General features: G+C 44.2%; 1 protein-coding gene across 2 annotated transcripts in view; it reads right to left on the reverse strand.

Annotated features, from left to right (window-relative positions):
* LOC310791813 (integrin beta-1-like) overlaps nucleotides 1-21,467 on the reverse strand; it is a 54,047-nt gene extending 32,580 nt beyond the window's left edge. The window contains exon 1 of one of the 2 annotated variants that reach the window (XM_083653488.1): nucleotides 21,258-21,467. The gene's annotated coding sequence lies outside the window, so the exon portion shown is untranslated. Of the gene's footprint in view, nucleotides 1-21,146 lie in introns of both variants that reach the window. The other variant, XM_083653487.1, reaches the window with a different exon arrangement.
* Between the last annotated feature and the right edge of the window lie 202 nt (nucleotides 21,468-21,669).

A 21,669-nucleotide genomic window follows, 5' to 3' on the forward strand; every position in this document is an offset into this window, starting at 1 on the left:
GTACGTGTGTGTGTGTGTGTGTGTGTGTGTGTGTGTGTGTGTGTGTGTGTGTGTGTGTGTGTGTGTGTGTGTGTGCGTGTGTGTGTTCCCATATTTGGCCAGGTAGTTTCATGCCATTCCCCGCAAAACCCCAGTGACACACTTGTCCTGAATGCCTGCTCAATCCGAGCGACTCTCCCTCTCTGACACGGTGCCACAGTCAGAGCCACAAAGCAAGTAAGGCAATGTTGACAGAAGCTAAGTCAACAGCTGAGCGCTGACTCAAAATAGACCACCCTCCCTTGTTGGACATTCACATGTTTGAGCTATTCTATGGTATTTCAAAGCGTCAATGGGATAAAGAGATCATCTTAAGGAAAGGATCTAGTAGTTGTTTTATGGGTAAATCCATGGTGTTGATCACCAGTTTCTCTGGTGATCTCATGATCCTCTGAAGAAGCTGTGTGGGAGAGTTGCACATTTTGGCATAAATCTGCCGAGGCATAGCGCTGCAGTGCCGCAGGTCAGAGGCTACAGGCTTCCAGAAAACAAGCACTTCCTGTGAAGCCAGGCCTAATGAAGCACTTCCTGTGAAGCCAGGCCTAATGAAGCACATCCTGTGAAGCCAGGCCTAATGAAGCACTTCCTGTGAAGCCAGGTCTAATGAAGCACTTCCTGTGAAGCCAGGTCTAATGAAGCACATCCTGTGAAGCCAGGTCTAATGAAGTACATCCTGTGAAGCCAGGTCTAATGAAGCACATCCTGTGAAGCCAGGTCTAATGAAGTACATCCTGTGAAGCCAGGTCTAATGAAGTACATCCTGTGAAGCCAGGTCTAATGAAGCACATCCTGTGAAGCCAGGTCTAATGAAGTACATCCTGTGAAGCCAGGTCTAATGAAGCACTTCCTGTGAAGCCAGGCCTAATGAAGCACTTCCTGTGAAGCCAGGCCTAATGAAGCACATCCTGTGAAGCCAGGCCTAATGAAGCACTTCCTGTGAAGCCAGGTCTAATGAAGCACTTCCTGTGAAGCCAGGTCTAATGAAGCACATCCTGTGAAGCCAGGTCTAATGAAGCACATCCTGTGAAGCCAGGTCTAATGAAGTACATCCTGTGAAGCCAGGTCTAATGAAGTACATCCTGTGAAGCCAGGTCTAATGAAGCACATCCTGTGAAGCCAGGCCTAATGAAGTACATCCTGTGAAGCCAGGTCTAATGAAGCACATCCTGTGAAGCCAGGTCTAATGAAGCACATCCTGTGAAGCCAGGTCTAATGAAGTACATCCTGTGAAGCCAGGCCTAATGAAGTACATCCTGTGAAGCCAGGTCTAATGAAGCACATCCTGTGAAGCCAGGCCTAATGAAGTACATCCTGTGAAGCCAGGTCTAATGAAGCACATCCTGTGAAGCCAGGTCTAATGAAGTACATCCTGTGAAGCCAGGTCTAATGAAGCACATCCTGTGAAGCCAGGCCTAATGAAGCACTTCCTGTGAAGCCAGTAAGGCTGGCATGGATCACGGATAATCCGTGACCCGTACGGATCAGCCCCCACGGTTCGGAACGCGGTTCGGAAACATCCATGGTCCCCCCCCCCCCCCCTTCGTTTCATTTAACGTTTAACGTTAGTGTATGAGAACTAGGGATGTTCATTTTGAAAATTTTCCAAAATCGATAATCGGTGAGAATTAACGATCAATTATCGATTATCGATTTTATTAATACTTAGAAAATTTTCAATATTTTCAATTTTTTTTTTTTTTTTTTTTTTTTTTTTTAACAAAATGAATGCCTATGGCAGAAAATACGAAAGACAACGTGTTCTCCTCAATGAACTCTTTATTTCAATGTGTCTCCTCTCCAACACTGCTGTCCCCGGCGCATGCCGGTGTGAATTTCTCATGTTTAAAACAGTTTTGTTGGCACAAAGGCCCGTGCCCAGCCAGAAAACTAGAGACTATATGAAGCTCCACCTCACGTTAGTCGGCTGTGCAATGGAGTGGGGCGAGGAGGAACGAATTCCACCCAAACCTAGTCCAAAAAAAAAAAAAAATTTTTTTTTTTTTTTTTTTTTTTTTAATAATTAAAAAATCGATCCAAATGCCACAGGATCGATTCCAATCCTTAACGATCGATTATCGATTTTCGATAATTGATGAACATCCCTAATGAGAACGCCTGCAGCGCAGCCAGACACAGACAGGCATCATCATGGCAAGCACAAGTGAGCTTCCTCAACCCTTCTCCCCGCTGTAAAGTCTCTCTAAAGGCTGTGGCTAGTGGCTACTAAAGACAGCATCACAACAAACTTATTTCAACACCTCTGAAAAAGCACAGGAATGCGAGCAGCGTGTTGCGGGCTGCACAAGATAACGAGAGACACACACACACACACGTGCACACGTTTCACAAACACATTATCACCGGACGGTGAAATGTTGCCTTTAGGACACACAAAACAACATGTGGGGCCACCGAGTTGCTTAACGTAGCATCAACGTTATGTTTCCAGACTCACCCGGTCTGTACCACCCGTGTCAAGTGACTGCAGGTTAGCAAGTAATAGCAGCGCCACGCTGAAACAGGAAGTTGGGTTGTTCTGCCTTCAGAGTAAAAGCATAAATTGTGTCACTTATGAGAAAAAAAATATTTTTGAGCTGTGCAGGGCAACAAATGGTTAGATAAGTATAATAGTATTAAAAAATCTAATCGAAAATCTCATTTTGAGAGAAAAAATCAGAGATTTTTTTTTTTTTTCTGATCCGAAAAATCCGTGATCCGTGGCTCAAAATCCGTCACGTGATCCGATCCGTGGCTTTTCTGATCCGTGCCAGCCCTAGAAGCCAGGCCTAATGGGGCACATCCTGTGAAGCCAGGCCTAATGGAAAACTCTCCGAGAGCTACAGACTAGCCATACTAATCACACGGCCTATGAGGAGCCACTTACAAGACAAAGACAGATGTTCAAGTCAAAATTCATAGAAAGTGGGATGATTTGGAGTCAGTGCAGAGGGGAAAAACTCGGACCAATCTTGGAAGGTTAACGACAAAGATTTGACACGCAGCCAACAGCTTTAAGGAGAGACAACGCTCAGAAATGCTGTGAGACGCCTCATAGAATTCAACCCAACACCAACTGCAAAGACTCCACACACACCATCCAGGCCCCTCCCCAACAACCATTCAGGCTCCTCCCCAACAACCATCCAGGCAGCTCCTCCCCAACAACCATCCAGGCTCCGCCCCAACAACCATCCAGGCAGCTCCTCCCCAACAACCACCCAGGCAGCTCCTCCCCAACATTCCTGAACAACAGCTTTGTTTACGGCTCTGGGGTTCATCCCGACCTGCACAGGGCAGCAAATTGTGGAGAGTTGACAGATTGACGCCCCCCCCCCACACACACACACACACACACACACACACACAGGCAATTATAGTGATCGTTTGAGGTGTGAGAATTTTAAGAACAGGTTTGCTCTCAGACACTACAAATGTACAAATTAATTATAATTATTTTATATTATATGATATTAATATTTTTCCTGATATTGAGTTGTGGCCCCTTCTTCACAGTATCAAGGAGAAAACAGGCACATCCAGAACCCAGATTGGGCAGGTGCCGAGCTCAAAGGTGAACAAGCAGTGAAAATAGGAATAAAAAGCTTGCACACTGCATGGGCTCCAGTTTCAGTGTTTTTATTTTAACACCCCAAAAGAAGTGACGTTTCCTCAGACAGACCACATCTCAATTGTCTCAAAGTAGGGCTGGACAATATGGCCCAAAAATCATATCTCGGTATTTTAGGCTGAGTGGTGATAAACATTATATCTTGGTATTTGGTAAGGGTTAAAGGAACACTCCGCCCATTTTCAACCAGCTTTGTATCATTAGAACATCAGTAGTATATCAGAAAACTGTAAACGGTTTTGAAGTCTGTCATTTAATTTGACAGTTATTGAGTGTTAAAGTGTGGACCAGTGACATCACTGGTCCACACTAACTCAAATTAATAACTCATTAACTCAAATCAACTCTCAATAACTGTCAAACTATTCATCATTCATCTAGTTTGACAGTTATTGAGAGTTGATTTGAGTTAATGAGTTATTACCGTAATTTGAGTTAGTGTGGACCAGTGATGTCACTGGTCCACACTTTAACACTCAATAACTGTCAAATTAAATGACAGACTTCAAAACCGTTTACAGTTTTCTGATATACTACTGATGTTCTAATCATACAAAGCTGGTTGAAAATGGGCAGAGTGTTCCTTTAACGACTTTTAACTGGATTCATCTCATCAGTGGTACTGATATTTTGTACATTCAGTGCATTTCAGGTTAGAACATTGTATGCATGTTACAGTATTAAACTTTGGGATAACTGTACTGTAAGTTAACTGCCCAAGGTTTGCTAGTTTTGTGTGGAAAAGCCCAATTGAACAGATTTGTTTAAGCAGTGGGTGCAACTGGGGGCATTTGAGCAGTGATGGATGAATGCATGTAGGAGCACTGAAATGACTGTTGGAAGCACAGACATCACTGGTTTACAGAAATGAGGAACGCCAACATCTCTGCTTCCTTCTGCACTGATAGCAGCTGATAACAGCTGATAGCAGACACAGCACTGAGCCTGTAATGAGGTCAAATGCACAGCAGAATGTGTTCAAACTGTTCCCAGAACTGTGAAACTGGATTAAAAACAAGCGCGAATTCGCAATAGCTGCAACCACATTATGCACATGTCCAAAATGCAGGATGGCAGGGCCACCCCACCCTACCACCTTTTAGCCAACTGGCATAAACACAAACACCTTCACACATGCGCGCACAGGCACACACACACACACACACACACACACACACACACACACACACACACACACACACACACACACACACACACACACACACACACACACACACACACACACACACACACACACACACACACACCTAGGGCAAAAACTGCGCCTGCTAAAAGGCGATTAACTTTTTGTGGAGCGAGTGACCGACACAGTGACAGAGCAGCTGATGGCAGCTGAGCGACCGACACAGTGACAGAGCAGCTGATGGCAGCAGAGAGACCGACACAGTGACAGAGCAGCTGATGGCAGCTGAGCGACCGACACAGTGACAGAGCAGCTGATGGCAGCAGAGAGACCGACACAGTGACAAAGCAGCTGATGGCAGCAGAGCGACCGACACAGTGACAGAGCAGCTGATGGCAGCAGAGTGACCGACACAGTGACACAGCAGCTGATGGCAGCAGAGCGACCGACACAGTGACAGAGCAGCTGATGGCAGCAGAGCGACCGACACAGTGACAGAGCAGCTGATGGCAGCAGAGCGACCGACACAGTGACACAGCAGCTGATGGCAGCAGAGCGACCGACACAGTGACACAGCAGCTGATGGCAGCAGAGCGACCGACACAGTGACAGAGCAGCTGATGGCAGCAGAGCGACCGACACAGTGACACAGCAGCTGATGGCAGCAGAGCGACCGACACAGTGACAGAGCAGCTGATGGCAGCAGAGCGACCGACACAGTGACACAGCAGCTGATGGCAGCAGAGCGACCGACACAGTGACAGAGCAGCTGATGGCAGCTAAACAAGGCCAATTCACCCTGCGCTAAGTGAGCTGTTGCAAGGATAAACAAGAGAGCAGGCAGCCGGACTAACGTTAGTTATAGCCGGGCTGCGCAGTAAATGCTATGCTATGCTTCAGTTAGATTTCATCTGTTAAACCAGCATTTGTTCCGAAAGGAATTAAAGCATAACGTTAATCAAAATGCCACAGAAACATTAGCTAATCAACACAGAGCTGCAAAGATCAGTTCATCAAATAATTTCCCCCGTATGACACTTGACACACAACAATATGTCTGGCTACGGATAAATCACATGATGACGATGAGTCAATGATGATGATGCTGACGTCACAACAAACATCTTGTATAGCTATCTTGCATTGGGACCGGTGAGCTTTTCCTTCAAGTTGAATGATCTCTTCATTCACAGTACTGTCTAGCCAACAAATGCTATTGTGAATGTAGCTCTCACAAGCATATTGTACTCCTTTCCGTCTACTCGTGTCCGATATTTGGGAGCTGTTACTCCAGAAATTGGCCGTTATTTACTTGGGAATGTCTTGCACTCATATCATTGTGAACGGCCTTTTACGTGTGGCTTGCCTTCCATAGCAACAGTACCCAAGGGGGGCAGGACTTAGCGAAGGGTGAATTGGACACTGACTGAACGCTGCAAACTCAGCAGAAAGAGAAAAGTCAAAACAAGCGTCTCGGTCAGTTAGTTTCAATGAACAAAGACGCCTTCTAGTCTGTGTTTTAGACATATAACACTCATATAGCCTCTTTCACACACGTAACTGCTGGAGGCATTTTGCCAACAAAGGTTCTTCACACAACCAATGACTGCTCCTCAAAGGGACCAACAGATGAAAATAGATTTTTTTTTTATGTTTCTCAGTGGGTTTCTTAAGTTGTTAGTTGAAATAACCATTAATTCGTGGGATTTCACTTTTGCTAATTGTTGCCATGGGTTTAAGGAGGCTAGGGTTAGCGGTTAGGGTTATCTAAACTGCTACAATATTAAAGTGTTTGTTAGCAGATGGTGAAAGATGTGGTCAGGAGGAGTCAGGACAATATTTAACAGTAGACTCGCCTCCCAAGTTAGCCCATGGCAAAAATTAGCAAGCTAAAACTCCTTCCATTAAACGGGTATTTAAACTTAAATGTATAAACTGTAAAATGTCAACTTAAATTAAAAACACACGTTGAGAAACAGAATACAGGGTTTGCACAAAGTCTTGAAAGTTGGGAAAATGCTTAATTTGAACAGCTATGTTTTCATTTATCTGTCCCGCGTCATGAGGGCGACCATCTGCTGTCAGACTGAGCAAAGCATACCAACAGTCTGATTCATGAGCAACACCGTCCTTACTGACTGCTAGAAGCACTCATTATCAGGAGGGAAAACCCATATGCATATAGACCTACTTGTAGAAGACAATTTGTGCAGCAGAATAAGGCGACGAAAAAGGAGATGTGTGGAAATTTAATTTGAGCCTATTACAATTTAAGTTGTGTTTAGAGGGAGATCATTTCACCAGACTTGGTGTCTGGGAGATTTTAATTTGTCGGACTTTGATTCATTTTAACTGTAAAAGTCTGGAACGGAAAACACTGCATGACATCTATGGTACCACCCCCTAGCTTAGAAGCACTCTTATTTCAGCATTGGTCCATTTTGTGGACCCCAGGAAGAGTAGCTGCTACCATTGGATCTTAATAAACAATCAAATTAAACAAATTTAACACACTAAATGCTTAAGCCATTCCGGCACTGTCATTCGCACAACACCGAAACAGGAAGGTCCAGTAAAACGCGTCATCTTGTGTGAAAATGGCTTCATCGACATCTGACTAGTGGCTCTTATAATGATCTAATTCTGTATATATGAGCCATGCAGCTGGAGCTTCCACAGAACAGTTGGGAGAATCAGTAGACTCCACATGGGAAAGCATGACACAAGCTGGCTGGCAGCCAGCGTGTGACGGATGGAGGGGGGATATCACAAGTTAAAAAAAAAAAACCTCTGTGAATCAGTCACGGGAAACGAGCAGCGAGTTTAAGACCAAAGTAACTGATCCCCGCCCCCTCTGCAGTGTTATACGATGAAAACTGACAACTGCTCAGATGACTTATTCAAGTCTGATTTGTTGTGTGAAAGTCTGTCACAGGAATCCCACTGACTTCTCTCTTCAAAAGTCTGTCTCTTTAAAGGGCAAACACGTGAAATGACTAGTAGCAGCAACTAGATGCTGACTGAGATGAGAGATGCTCACCTCATGTCTCCTGTGTCGGGCCCAAAAAGTTGCACTTGAACACAGCGCGCAAACACGAGGGTCGACGGGCAGCTAGCTAGCACGTACTGTACGTTCTGCGCCTGCGTGAGACCTGATTCATCAAACAGTAAGTAGCGTCTGCCTAACATTTCACTCACTTAAACGGTTTCGTAATATCGCTACTTCTAATGGAGAATATGTCTGATGAAATGTTGCAAATAGCGCTGGCTTATGTCAGCCTGGTATTTTGCTTGTGGAAGAGGAAAGAAGAGGTGGAGGCGCGGGAAAAGGAGAAACCGTGAGAGACAGCCTCCTCAAAATGCTTTCGCCAAAGGGACATGGCTGTGAAAATGTGGATTGGGATAATCAGATGAGAGGAAGTTGGAAGATGATCATTTTTGTGTGTGCCCTCTCTTTTCCTGCTCTGCTTCGCTACCAGCTGACCTGACCAGCCAATCAGAGTGATTTCTCTCCCCGACGGCGATTCAACATGTCGAATCGGCCGGAGAAGCCGCCGCCGCCGACACGCCGACTAGAGCCAACGTGCGGGAACACACCGCGAATACTAGGGTGACAAGACGCCCAGCGCTGACTAACCTAATCTGCTGTATGTGTCTCGAGTTTAACGCCACCCACCCTCATTTCTGAACTGCGACTCATCTCTCACTATCTCTGAGTCTCTCTCTCTACACCTCTGACTAACTTTACGCCCCCCCCTCCCTCAACAGATTGCCTGTCCAGCAGAAGCTATGGGCTATGAGTTAGTCAAGATGGCAGACTGGTGAGCCTAATATTTAGAGTAGCAGGAATAAACTGCGTGCCGAGCCGTGACTTTGTATGGTCAGGTTGGACACGACAGAGACGCCACATGCTCTGCATCTGTGGCTCGGAACGTCTCCGCAACCATCTTTCATTGACACGGCTGCATCCATTAGAACGACTCCGCAGACGCTGGGAGCTGCTCAGCCTCTTTCCAATATGAGAACACGTGACTACATTAAGTAGAACACAGTGGTGTTGCCAGGTATCTCTCTCAAAAGAGATGTGCTAACGTTCAGCCAATTCTACATGGATAAATTAGCTTAAATGCTACAGTTGCCTTTTTTGTGTATAAATAAAAGACACCGTATTAGCAGCCTAAAACCATAAAGCAGGGCTGCCACAGACTATCCCATCTCCACTAATTGAGACACCATAGATTCACCCCCATTTCCCAAAATGAATGGCGTCTCCTTTTCGTATATAGCGGCTGTTGAGTGTTTTGGATACGGACACACAACACTACCTCCTTACTAGTCTCGCTGGCCAGCCTCACCTCCCTTCCGTGAGAGGAGTCTGGCCTCACGGAAACAGGCAACTGGGATAAGCCCTCCCCTGCTCTACAGCTGCTCCCCATCGGAGCGACTGTTTCAATCGCTGCCGGATGTCCGCTCCCGGCTTATTACAAACTCTGTCATTGGCTCCGACCATGTCAATCAGAGCGGCTTCCGCTCCCTCCTCCCTGTGTGTCGCTGTAAATAGTGCCCTGCCGTCTCTGTGAAAACAACAACGCTAACTAGCTAGCAAGCTAACGGCAGAAACCTACACGCTAGCTCATTGCTACATGCTGAAAATGGCAAGTTGGATTGTTGGAAACTATTTTCCAAGGGCACTGACGCCAAGCGCCGCCCATCGCAATCCCACTATGGAGACCTGCGCCGCCAGACTCCTCTCACGGAAGGGAGTGGAGTCTGGCCAGCGAGACTACCTCCTTACTAAAAATCTATTTCACAGCAAAGCTTTCAGCCGAGAGCAGCAGGGATAATTCACAGGCCCAGAGACAAATGTTTCATCAGGAATCTCTTCCAACAGCTGCTGGGGGAAGAACTGACTGTAACTCAATCCTGCAAAGCTCCTTCCTTGCTGCGGTGCGCTGCCTGCCATCAGCTGCAGACAGCTCAGAGCACAGGTCAGAGGTCAATAGTTTGATTCAATCTGCATTCCTCTGCTCACACATCCAGCTCCCCGTGTGACGTAATGTCCAACAAAATGTCCAGAGTGAGTGACATTGTTTTGGTCACGTTTCTGTGGTGTGGGGGAGGCAGAGCGGAGACGTTTCTGTGGTGTGGGGGAGGCAGAGCGGAGACGTTTCTGTGGTGTGGGGGAGGCAGAGCGGAGACGTTTCTGTGGTGTGGGGGAGGCAGAGCGGAGACGTTTCTGTGGTGTGGGGGAGGCAGAGCGGGAGACGTTTCTGTGGTGTGGGGGAGGCAGAGCGGAGACGTTTCTGTGGTGTGGGGGAGGCAGAGCGGGAGACGTTTCTGTGGTGTGGGGGAGGCAGAGCGGAGACGTTTCTGTGGTGTGGGGGAGGCAGAGCGGAGACGTTTCTGTGGTGTGGGGGAGGCAGAGCGGAGACGTTTCTGTGGTGTGGGGGAGGCAGAGCTGGGAGAACAGTGGAGCATGGTGTCCAACCAATCACTCAGGAATGGATGTTGATGAAAACTGAATGACTCAAAGTTAGGGGTGTCACAATATATCGTCCCACGAAATTTCGCGATAGTAAAACGTCACGATATGTATCGTTGAGATGAAATCTCATATCGCAAAAAAAAAAAAAAAAAAAAAAAAAATTTTTTTTTTTTTTTTTTTCAAAAAATAGACTAAGAAACGTCTTTGTTTGTTGAAGTTCAATGTGTGGAAAGTAGTTCAGTTGAACACGTCTCTGAAGAGACACATGAGAAGTTATACAGGAGAGAAACCATTCAATTTTCTGGCCAGTTTCTGGCAAAACTGTTTACTTGACACGAAAAACTGAAGATGCATAAAAAATAGATTAAGAAAAGTCTTGTTGTTTGAGTTTGAAGAAAAACTGAAGATGCATAATGAGAATTTATACTGCTGAGAAACCTTTTAGTTCAAAGTAAATCTAAGTGACGGTGTAACTCATTCTATTTCAAGATAAGCCTTATCTCCAATCTCATGTTTTTTCTAGTTGTTATTGTAATAACAATTTCCCACAACAGCATGTTTTGTATTTGTGCATTTCAAATAAAATACTACTTTTCCAGTCATATATTGTCATTATTCAAGTTTAAAAAAATATTGTTAAAATCGTATCGTATCGTATCGTTATCGTGAACCCAGTATCGTGATACGTATCGTATCGTGAACTGAGTGTATCGTGACACCCCTACTCAAAGTACATTGATTTGTCCTTTGTCCCGGATGTGTGTGGTGTCTTCGGTCATATTGGACCCCTAATTTAGTCCCCAAGGGCCACAGACCCCAATTTGATGAGATTGTGTCTCTCTCAGACCTACATCTAAAATGTTTGTATTGTTACCAGTTACCATGGAAACTATGATCAAAATAATCATTCTTCTACATTCTCCTCTAATTGTGTTAATCAGATAATGAGGAGGTTTAACAATAGCCTACATCAATTAGATAGGGACCCCTAGAACGCCCTCAAGGACACCTGGTGGTCCCTGGACTTCATGTTGAGAACCTGTCTTAGGTGACTTGCTGCTGTAACAATATGAGTGTCCCCATGTGTCTGTGGGATAATATGCATCTACATGGGGGTCCTTCAAGTGAAAAAGTTGAGGAACCCTCACATGACTTGATCAATAATCAATAGTATACTACTCAACATGTTTACAGGCTCTGCAGATTATCCGTTTCTTCTTAACCCCTCTATGACCTGTTGCTGCAAGCTATAAGGCTTGGGACAGACAAGCCCAATGCTCGCTAAAGGTGGACCTCTGTGGATGTTTAGTAGGCTAATGCTTAACAAAGTCCTAGTTTAGAGACTATGGAAGACCACACTCCAACAAATAATACATCTTCCACCAAATGTTTATGGTATAGCAGTGTTGTTGTGGACAACATCAAAACTAAAACAATAATAAATAAATAAATAAATAAATAAATAAATAAATAAATAAATAAATAAATAAATAAAACAAGAAAAGAAAATAACCCCAATAAACCCAACACCTACAGTTGTTAAATATGCAATAACTCTACATGTTAACTTCGTTTTACCCCCTCAGAACTTTTGCGGACAGACACTACAAAAACCATTTCCTGTGGGAAATACTTTGCTGATGCACAACTTCCCCTGCTCTTGAATGCTGGTAGCAAAATAGCACGCGAGCCCGTACAAATGCAGGAGTTGATCATCAGAGCTTGTCTGGTGTCTGATTTTCAGTTAAAGTTGGTACACTGCAACGGATCATAGTTGATCTGTGATCTGTAATTAGGGATGCACCGATCCACTTTTTTCACTTCCGATCCGATTCCGATACCTGAATTTGGATATCTGCCGATACCGATATTATGCCGATACCAATATTTTTCTTGAATATACAGTATAGGCAAAGATTTGGCCAATTAAAGTTTTTTTTTTTTATATACCTTGCAAAAAGCAGACAAAATTAAGAAAATATACAAGGCAAAGAAGGATACTATTATACCTTATTATACAAATTACGGCCAGCTGTGCGCTGGAATTGCAATTTTTTTTTTTTTTTTTTTTTTTTTTTCAATTCCGATCCGATCCGATCCGTGAATTAGTGCCATATCGGCACCCGTACCGATATTGGATCGGATCGGCCCCATCCCTATCTGTAATATTACTGGGTAATATTACTGCGTCTATAATATTACTGCGTAAGTGATGGTTAATTGCAAGTTTAACCATCAGTGTGAAATACAGTTTAACTGCTGCTGTTCCTTTTAAAGTAACAATTAATTAACGTTAGCTACACCTCAATGCAGAGTTGCAGTGAAAAGATACAGACCACACAGATGCCTGCTGAGGGAGGGAGGGAGGGAGGGAGGGAGGGAGAGAAAGAAAGAAAGCTCCCAGGCTGCATTCAAACTGTAAAACGGTGTGCACCACCGCTTTGCTACGGTTCCCAAGTTGAACGTCATGTGTCCTCCATGATTCAATGCACCACTGTTCCCGTTTGAATAGACATTTTGCTGTGTTGTCGGGGGTGAGGGCTGAACCCCTGTCTCTTTGCCTGTCTGTGGCATAGACGTGTAACCAATCAGATAGTGCTGTGGGCGGGACACTGAGCAAGACTACAGAGACAGACAGAGAGAGGCAGCTGCATCAGAGTCAAAGTAGCAAATAACTTTATATTAATGGAGTTTATTTATGCCAACTATTTTTGGGGGGTAAATGATAATAATTATTATATATTTTTTAAATTTGTTGATTTAGATTCATATTTCTTGTTTTCTGCACTCTTTGCATAGCCTATTTGAATGTGGGTTATTTTCCGATAAAGATTTAAAAAAGCAGCACATTTTTTAATGAATTCAATCTGTGACTCAAAACCGTGATACAATCCGAACCGTGAGTTTTGTGATCCGTTGCACTTGTCTTGCACCCCTTCTTAACACGTTGACTGCCACTGACGTATATATACGTCAAAAAAAATCCAGCGGTTCACTGCCATTGACGTATTAATACGTCAAAAAAATGCATTTTTTTTTTTTGACCGTGGGATGTGCATCTAACCCTTTTACATCTCTTATATAATTATTGGAGCCACCGAACGTTTACAACCCATTCCACCGACCCACTAAGTGGCAACAGTGCTCTCCTGACTAGAGGAAGGCAAGCATTTTTTTAACTTGTCACGCCATTCTCACCCCAGCCATTCTCATGAAAATGGATGGGGGAAAACGCTTTCGTTTTCGCGCTGATTGCTGGCGATGCGGGATTGCAAATTTGCATAATAGATTACAGGTGGAACACACTTTGAAACACGCAGCATAAATATGACCAGAATCGCAAAAGCTTCTCTCAACCAAAACTCCAAGAAGCGAGCGAGTCCATCCCGACTTCCTCAAACAGCGGCCGCGCAGACAGGCACAGGACAGCAGCAAAGCAGACAAGCTTGTGACGGCCGCTGCAGCCAAGAAGAACGCCCACGGAGGGAGGAGTTGAAGCAACTCTCCCTCTCGCTCTCTCCCTCTCTCTCTCTCTCTCTCGCTCTCTCTCTCTCTCCCTCCCTCTCTCTCTCTCTCTCTCTCTCCCTCTCCCCCTCTCACTAGGATTAAACCTAGTGCGTCTCCCTCCCGAGAGGGAGGGAGAGAGAGAGAGAGGGAGGGAGAGCGAGAGGGAGGGAGAGAGAGAGAGAGAGAGAGAGAGAGAGGGAGGGAGAGCGAGAGGGACGGAGAGAGAGAGAGAGAGAGAGCGAGAGGGGGAGAGAGAGAGAGAGAGAGCCAAAAATGAATGGTTAAAGTGACTGTTCTATCGAATTTCACAAAAAGCCGTTTATCTCTGAATATTTTTTGTGATGCTGAAACCATGCTGTATTCAACTGCTAATGCTTACATAACTACTAACTCTACAAACTAACTCTTTTAGACAGAGAAAGCACACATTCTATTAGTTCTTTTGAGATATTGTGTGTTCACAAAATCTTAGCAGAAAAGAATCCTCGGGTCTTGAAAGATGAGCCAGAATCCTCAAAAAAACCCTCTGGCAGAAGCTAACTACAGTAAAAAAAAAACGTCTGGCAGTGAATGTGTTAAAGTGGCAGACAAACATCGCCTGTGTGTAAACAAACAGATTTTTTACGAGTATTTACATTCCTTGAGGGTGAAGTTTGTGTAAGGTGGTGATGGTAAAAACAAACAAAATGGAGTATCAGTTCTGGAAAAACTCTAGGATAGTATTTTGTTTTATTCAGTACCACCATTACTCTGCATAAAACCTAAGTACAGAAACACAAAGAGGATACGCTCGCTGCCTCCTCGTCTTGCATGCATCAGAAAACTCGGGGGTTGAAAACAACCACCATGGTTTCTCTATGGCTGAGTTGGCTCTATCTTTCATGTGAACAGAGGTTAACCACAGAGGCTTCACCGACCACGTGGGGCGCCACCATCTCTCTGAAAGAGAGATGTGCACATTTGTCAACAACCACATGAATCTAATTATGTTGCAGGTTGTTGCTCAGGTTCCTTTGATAAATTAAGGTTAATGGATAAATAATATTACTGCGTCTGCAAGCTTGTTTTTTTTGTCCATCATGAAGAGTCTGTCAGGGAAGAGTCAAGTCTGTCGCTATTGGTTGCTCGTTATATCGCCCAGGTAAGAATCCAGCTCAAGACAGCTCGTTCTACTCTACTGTCAGTCAATGCAGGTTTCCCTGGATACAGAGTATGAGCTACATGGCTAAAACAACCTGGTATACTTATGTGTGGCAGGCGGTCCGCCACAATATCAAACAAGCTTAGCTCACCACAAACAAGACTTGTCTAAACTGCAACAACAAGCTCTCAGTCCGTTATCATTTCACTAATGTTACAATGCTGCAAATAGCTTTTGGTGTTGATTTATCATTCAACTGCGGGCCCGCTGCCCGTTTTTAAGTGGCCCGCCATGAATTTAGCACACACACACACACACATGACACAAAACGAAAACGGGGAAAAAAGGAAAAACAAAATTAAGAAACAGAAACGGAAAAACAAAAACAAAAAAACTGATTCCCCCCATTTCGTTTTTTCCAATTTAAAACCATTGAAAATGGGTTATACTTGAGTACCCTACATTTTTAATACTGAATGAATGTTTAATACTAATGTTATGTTAAATTGTCTCTGTCTTAACCTGTTGGCACAGGAAAAGAAAATTTGAAAACATACAGAAATACCCATTGTAATAGGTGAGCGCATCAATAAACTATGTGTCATATATTTATTTAGGTAGAAATTTAATTTTTGATGGCACAAGGGTTTTCTGGTCCAATTGTTTTGCCGCGAAAAATGCTGCACTTAATATTGTTTGGCCCACGACTCCTTATATTTTTCTGTATGCGGCCCACAACCAAAAAAGTTTGGCCACCCCTGTTTTAGGCTATCAGGTATAGTGCACTCATACACTGCAGACAGTGTGGCTTATTTAGCGTTTTCTTTTCTTTTACCGTTTCCTGTGTCTCTGCTTGACAGTTTCCTGTGTCAGCATCTCCATATCTTTACATTGCTGGTACGCACACTGCGCCTGGATTGTATCCAGACTGCACCAAATACAGATCACAATGTGAGTCCGTCATATCTGGTTTTGAATATCTGAACGCAGTGTGTGAGCAAAATCAAATTTTTTGTCACATGCCAGTAATCAGTCACATAATGCGTCCAGGCCTGATTGGATAAAACACTGAAATGGCAACTATAAGCCGTTTTCCCACATGCGTACCGGAAAATTACCTGTAAGTCAATATCGGACATTTCCCTTCACACTTCGGCTCTCACATGTGGAAGCAGCGAAATTGCCTGTATGTTGGGGGGCGGGGTGGCACTGCAGAGCGGGTGGGGAGTGACGTGTCGGCAAAACTGTTTCTATCTGACGAGAGTTCCTCCGTTCGCCCCGGTTAGCCGCGGTTTGTTTTGCTAGCTGCAGTCGTCAGGCAGTGCTTCCTTGTATTTTCCCCTGTCTTGGGCGTGGCTTCTGAATGATGACGCGTTTTTCAGTGTCTCTATAGCCAAAGAGTCTCCACGAGAAACATGTATCAAGAAGTAGACTATTTGTATTCAAAACAAGTTAATAGCATCAGACACACTATACGCAAAGCGATGGGTCTCACTTCCAACTACTGCCTTCACTGCCGTCTTTGGCTTGGAGTCAAATTCAGACCAAATAAAAAACTAGAACGACCGCAACGCGGACTTATGCCTCCGCATTAGTTCATTCTGGAGTCCAAATCGCCATTTGAGGCAAATTGGAAGAGATTCCGTCAAGGCGCTCCTGTGATGTTGCGTTACAGAGCTTGGAAATTGGGTGTGTGAGAGGTCACAGTGAGCTTGAACTTTGACCACCAAAATCTAATCAGTTCATCCTTGAGTCCAAGTCGATGTTTGAGACAAGTTTGATTAAATTCCGTCAAGGCATTCCTGAGATATCACGTTAACAAGCTTGAAAATGGCATTTGAGAGGTCACAGTGACCTTGACCTTTGACTTTTGACCACCAAAATGTAATCAGTTCATCCTTGAGTCTAAGTAGATGTTTGAGGCAAATTTGATGAAATTCCGTCAAGGTATTCATGAGATATCGCGTTAACAAGCTGGAAAATGGCGTTTGAGAGGTCACAGTGACCTTGACCTTTGACCTTTGACCACCAAAATGTAATCAGTTCATCCTTGAGTCCAAGTCGATGTTTGAGACAAGTTTGATTAAATTCCGTCAAGGCAGTCCTGAGATATCGCGTTAACAAGCTTGAAAATGGCGTTCGAGAGGTCACAGTGACCTTGACCTTTGACCTTTGACCACCAAAATCTAATCAGTTCATCCTTGAGTCCAAGTCGATGTTTGAGACAAGTTTGATTAAATTCCGTCAAGGCATTCCTGAGATATCGCGTTAACAAGCTTGAAAATGGCGTTCGAGAGGTCACAGTGACCTTGACCTTTGACCTTCAAAATCTAATCAGATCATCCTTGAGTCTAAGTCGATGTTTGAGGCAAATTTGATGAAATTCCGTCCAGGCGTTCCTCAGATATCGCGTTGGTTTGTATCTTCTCGCCTTGTACAGTATCTTTGTGAGCATTGTTTATACTGGGTGGGTCATCTGGTGGTCCATAAAATGAGATGGGGTCCCATCCCCCCACCTCTCTGTGCCACCCGGCCAGCCAGCCAGCCCCCACCTGCTGCTGGAAGTCACAGTCCACTCTCTGTCCATTAGGTCTCTGAACAGCTCAGGACCAAACATCCATTTACTTCATTAAACTGCCCCCGCTCTGAACGTCCGGCCCTCCGTTTGCCTTAACGGGCTGTGGATGGATCAGGAAGAACGCCTGGCTTTTAGCTGTTAATGCAGCGTGTTGAAAAGGAAACCCAACATAAACACGGAACGCCCTCTTCATCTTTCTCTTTAACTCTATCTTTGATGTGAGCCCAAGTCCTGTCCAGACCTTGTTTAGCATGTGAAGTCTGTCTCTGAACGCTTATTAGACCAAGGAACACAACAAGTGACGGACCTGACATTTACAAATAAACTTCCATTCCTACATCACCAACATGACAAGAAAACAAACATCAGGAGTGCTCAAATCAGAACTAATAGCGCCCAAACAAAATGTTCTTTATCATGCTGAAAGAGAAATAAGAGCCATGGAGAGAGGCATAAGGGATTTTTTTACGGATGCACAAATATGACATTTGGTCCGATAGCCGATATTTACTGATGTCGATATGGCCTGTATTAAAAACAAGTTTCTATGATAATCTAATTTTGGACGTACTGAAAAACGCATGTACACACTGTGAAGTTGAAAAAGGAGCCTTTCTTTATTTACAAAACATTTGGGAAAGCCCATAAATCATAGATTTACTGCATTTGTTTCCTCAGTCTCAATATTAAATGTTTTGTCCAATACTGACTTGTCCAAATTAACATTGCTTGCAGCTGTTATTTTGCTCATTGGACCGATACGAACATAAAAATGACTTAACAGCGGCCGATACAGATTATCGTCACAGATATATTGTGCATCCCTACTTATTGTAGATCAGTTTGACATGCATATAGACCTGGCCTACATTCTAACATAGCTTAACAAATCACCATATACACTAGGTTTTACCAATAACGTACGTGTTGTGCATGTACCACCAAGTCAATTCCTCCTGCCATACTTTTTTTTCTTTCATTTCCTGATGTTGTAAAAGACTTGTTTGGGGCTCGTCTGTCATATGGGGCCGGTGGAGATCCCAATCTAACAAGCCTCCTTCTCAGAGAGATGAGATAACGCATTCCGCCTTAACAAGTACCATACTATGTCGAGGAAAAACTATGTCACTGCAATTTGGGTGTTTTTCCACTTCTCAGAGTTTACACGGTCACTTAGGTGTTGAGTGAGTTCCGTGACCCCCCTGGCCCTGGAATCCTGTTAAGAATTACAGAAGATAGAAGATACCCAGGGGCCCTCTCACAGGACTGCTCAGTTTTAGATACTCTGCACATAAATACAGAACTTGGAAAGGCTGCATAGTAGACTCTTGTTCTCCTGAATGTTTTAAAGCATTAATTTCTGACATATTCTTTTATTCCTATCATTGTTATATATAGATAGCCTAGTTTGATTTTAAAGCATTCATCTCTAACATTTGCTTTTATTAATCCGATTTATTATTGTTGATGATTAATGTGATTGTTGATATTATAGTCTCATAATCTATCTCTGTTGTTCGAAAGTTTTTGGAATGTCTGAAAAGACAACATTTAAGCTAGCTCATGTCACAATATTACGATAATCAAAATCCCAGAGGATCTCTAGCCCGATATCGAATATCGATACTACATCCATATATTGTGGTGGCCATACATGAGCCCCTCCCTCCCCCCCTCCAACATCCAGAACCCCCCCTCCCCCCGCTACGCCTGTCATCCATGACTCATACCTGGCCTCTACAGGGGATAAACGCCTGGTGTTGAGAGCTGACATCAGCAAGGAGAATGACCACTCACTCACACACACACTCACTGCACCGGACACTCCTAGCCGACCCGGGCAGGCAGCATTGTGCTGAAACACCAAAACAATGTAACTAAGGGAAGTGACTCAGTGAGCTATGTGGGCTCTAGCAAAACGTCTCCCCTAAAGTCTACAATTACACAGCTGGGTGCTGCCTATATACCACATGTGTCCATGCCATCCGTACATTTTGTCCAACATCAAAGACACATGCGACTTCACACCTCGATACGGCGCTGTTGCTATGTGATTACCATGTTGTCTATAAGGCAAGACGGGCTAGTAATTAGACCGAGCCATCTTGCCCCCCCCCCCCCCCTCCGTCACTAAATTAGGCCTTGCGGCAAGAGCATGGCGAGCGCGGATTACGACTTTCACACAGTTCAACAAATCACGGCCCCAGCAGCAAGCTTCTTCTTACGAGAAGAGAGAGGAGGAAAATCACTCCCTCAAGCTATGAAGTTTTCTTACAGGAAGAGGAGGAGGAGGCAGACAAGAGCTATCTTGTCAGGCCTACATACTGCACAGTCTGACTCACAGCAGCGGGCCAGGATGAAAACAAGACTATGGTTCACCAACCTGGTCTTACTGTCCCCTGGGCCCTGACCCCAGTTTATTCAGTCCATAAGGAAGTGTTTGGTGTGTGTTTCAGGGTATCCTCCTGTCCTGTCCTGTGATTCTCAACAGGGATGCCACTTAAGTCTTCCACAGAGTGTGCATAGACTCTTTTGTTAAAAGAGAAACTGGAATAGGTCCTGGATGCGTGACCCAAAATGATTTAGGCTAATTGTGACTTCACAACAATACCAGACTGCTTTGAAAGATGATCTGCACTTTCCAGTGAGACAAACGCCCCATACACACCTGGTTTTTAAATGTGACTTGTATCCAGATAAGTTATCTGAATAATGGTCACATTTAGAAAGAAATCTGAACACATGTGAGCCCGACTACCTCCAGATGTGGTCAGGAAGGTCTGATCACATCCTGATTATGTGTTTACACCTTAACATACATTAACATACATGTGTCCATATCCAGATAACTTATCTGGATACAGGTCACATTTAAGGTGAAAATGGAGGAGACTGGTGCTTAAAGTCACTTTTTTCATTTCACTCTCTAACATGTCTTATTATGTAAAACATATGAAAAAGAACTAGAAAAATCCTACAATAGCTTATATAAAAGGGTGTTATACGAGTGTCACTCACAGCAGAGAAGAAGAAGCTAGTAGGCCTATGTCAACAAAATCATACCACAGAAAATCCTATAGTAAACAATAGGAGATTTTTTTTTAAACGCTTGTCACTATAAACTCAGCTGAGTGCCACAAACACAGTATAGGAACATGGTATGAATATTACAGTAACACTAATAAGATGCCAAATAAACCATGTTGAAATAGTCATCCTGATACATAATCCTACTCCCCTTCTCGGTCATACCAAGCCGCTCTGTGGCCTACTTTTCTGTACAAAGCCGAAACGCAGTCTTTCTTTAGGTTTGGGGAAAACACATTTACGACCTTCAGATACACATACACACACACACACACACACACAACACCACCACATCCCACATGCTTTTGTGTTAAAACATTACTGGACAGGCTATTGAGAAAAGTGAGTACAAAAAAGACTGTTTCGACCGTTAATCCACACCCAAACTTCCCCTGGCCTAAAGAGATGCATTCCGAATCCCTTCTCCCCAGCCTTGTGTCGGGTTTACATTGTGTTGCAGAGGTCCTAAAACATGGCAGACAGCTCAGCTCAAAGCGGGGCAGCAACTTTAAATCTGGGTTAAAACAACACACTCACCTTGTACTCTCCTGTGTTTTGTCCTCTTCTGGATTCAGAGCGACATTAGCGCCCACAGAGTATCCTCCTTTACCGAAATAAAACGCTGTTATTGAGGCGAAGACTACTTACTTATGAGGGGCCGTTTTCTACGCTAATTTCTCAGCAAACCGCACCGCTCCCAAATGTCAAATACGTAATGTTCCCAATTCAAATGAGGGTTATCTTACAAAAATGTCAACATTTGTACATAAATGTTTAAAAAATGAGGTAGGGGGCAAGGAGTCCAGCTCGCCCGAACACGTCTTCTTCTGGTTAGTCTTTTCTCTCTCTCTCTCACCCTCTCTCACCCCCTCCTCGCTTCAACAAACCTCTCCTTATCTAGCCCCGCCCACACAGGAAGTGCTGCGGCTCCGAGTGGGCCACGGAACCAGAGTCGTGAACTCGCCGTGGCCCCACACACTTCAGATACACACACGCACACGTGCTCAGTGCTACATACATGACACATATAATGAGAAATTAAACTGACCAGATTTGTACA

This window comes from Poromitra crassiceps (genome assembly GCF_964638095.1).
Source record: "Poromitra crassiceps genome assembly, chromosome: 17".
Classification (NCBI taxonomy): domain Eukaryota; kingdom Metazoa; phylum Chordata; class Actinopteri; order Beryciformes; family Melamphaidae; genus Poromitra; species Poromitra crassiceps.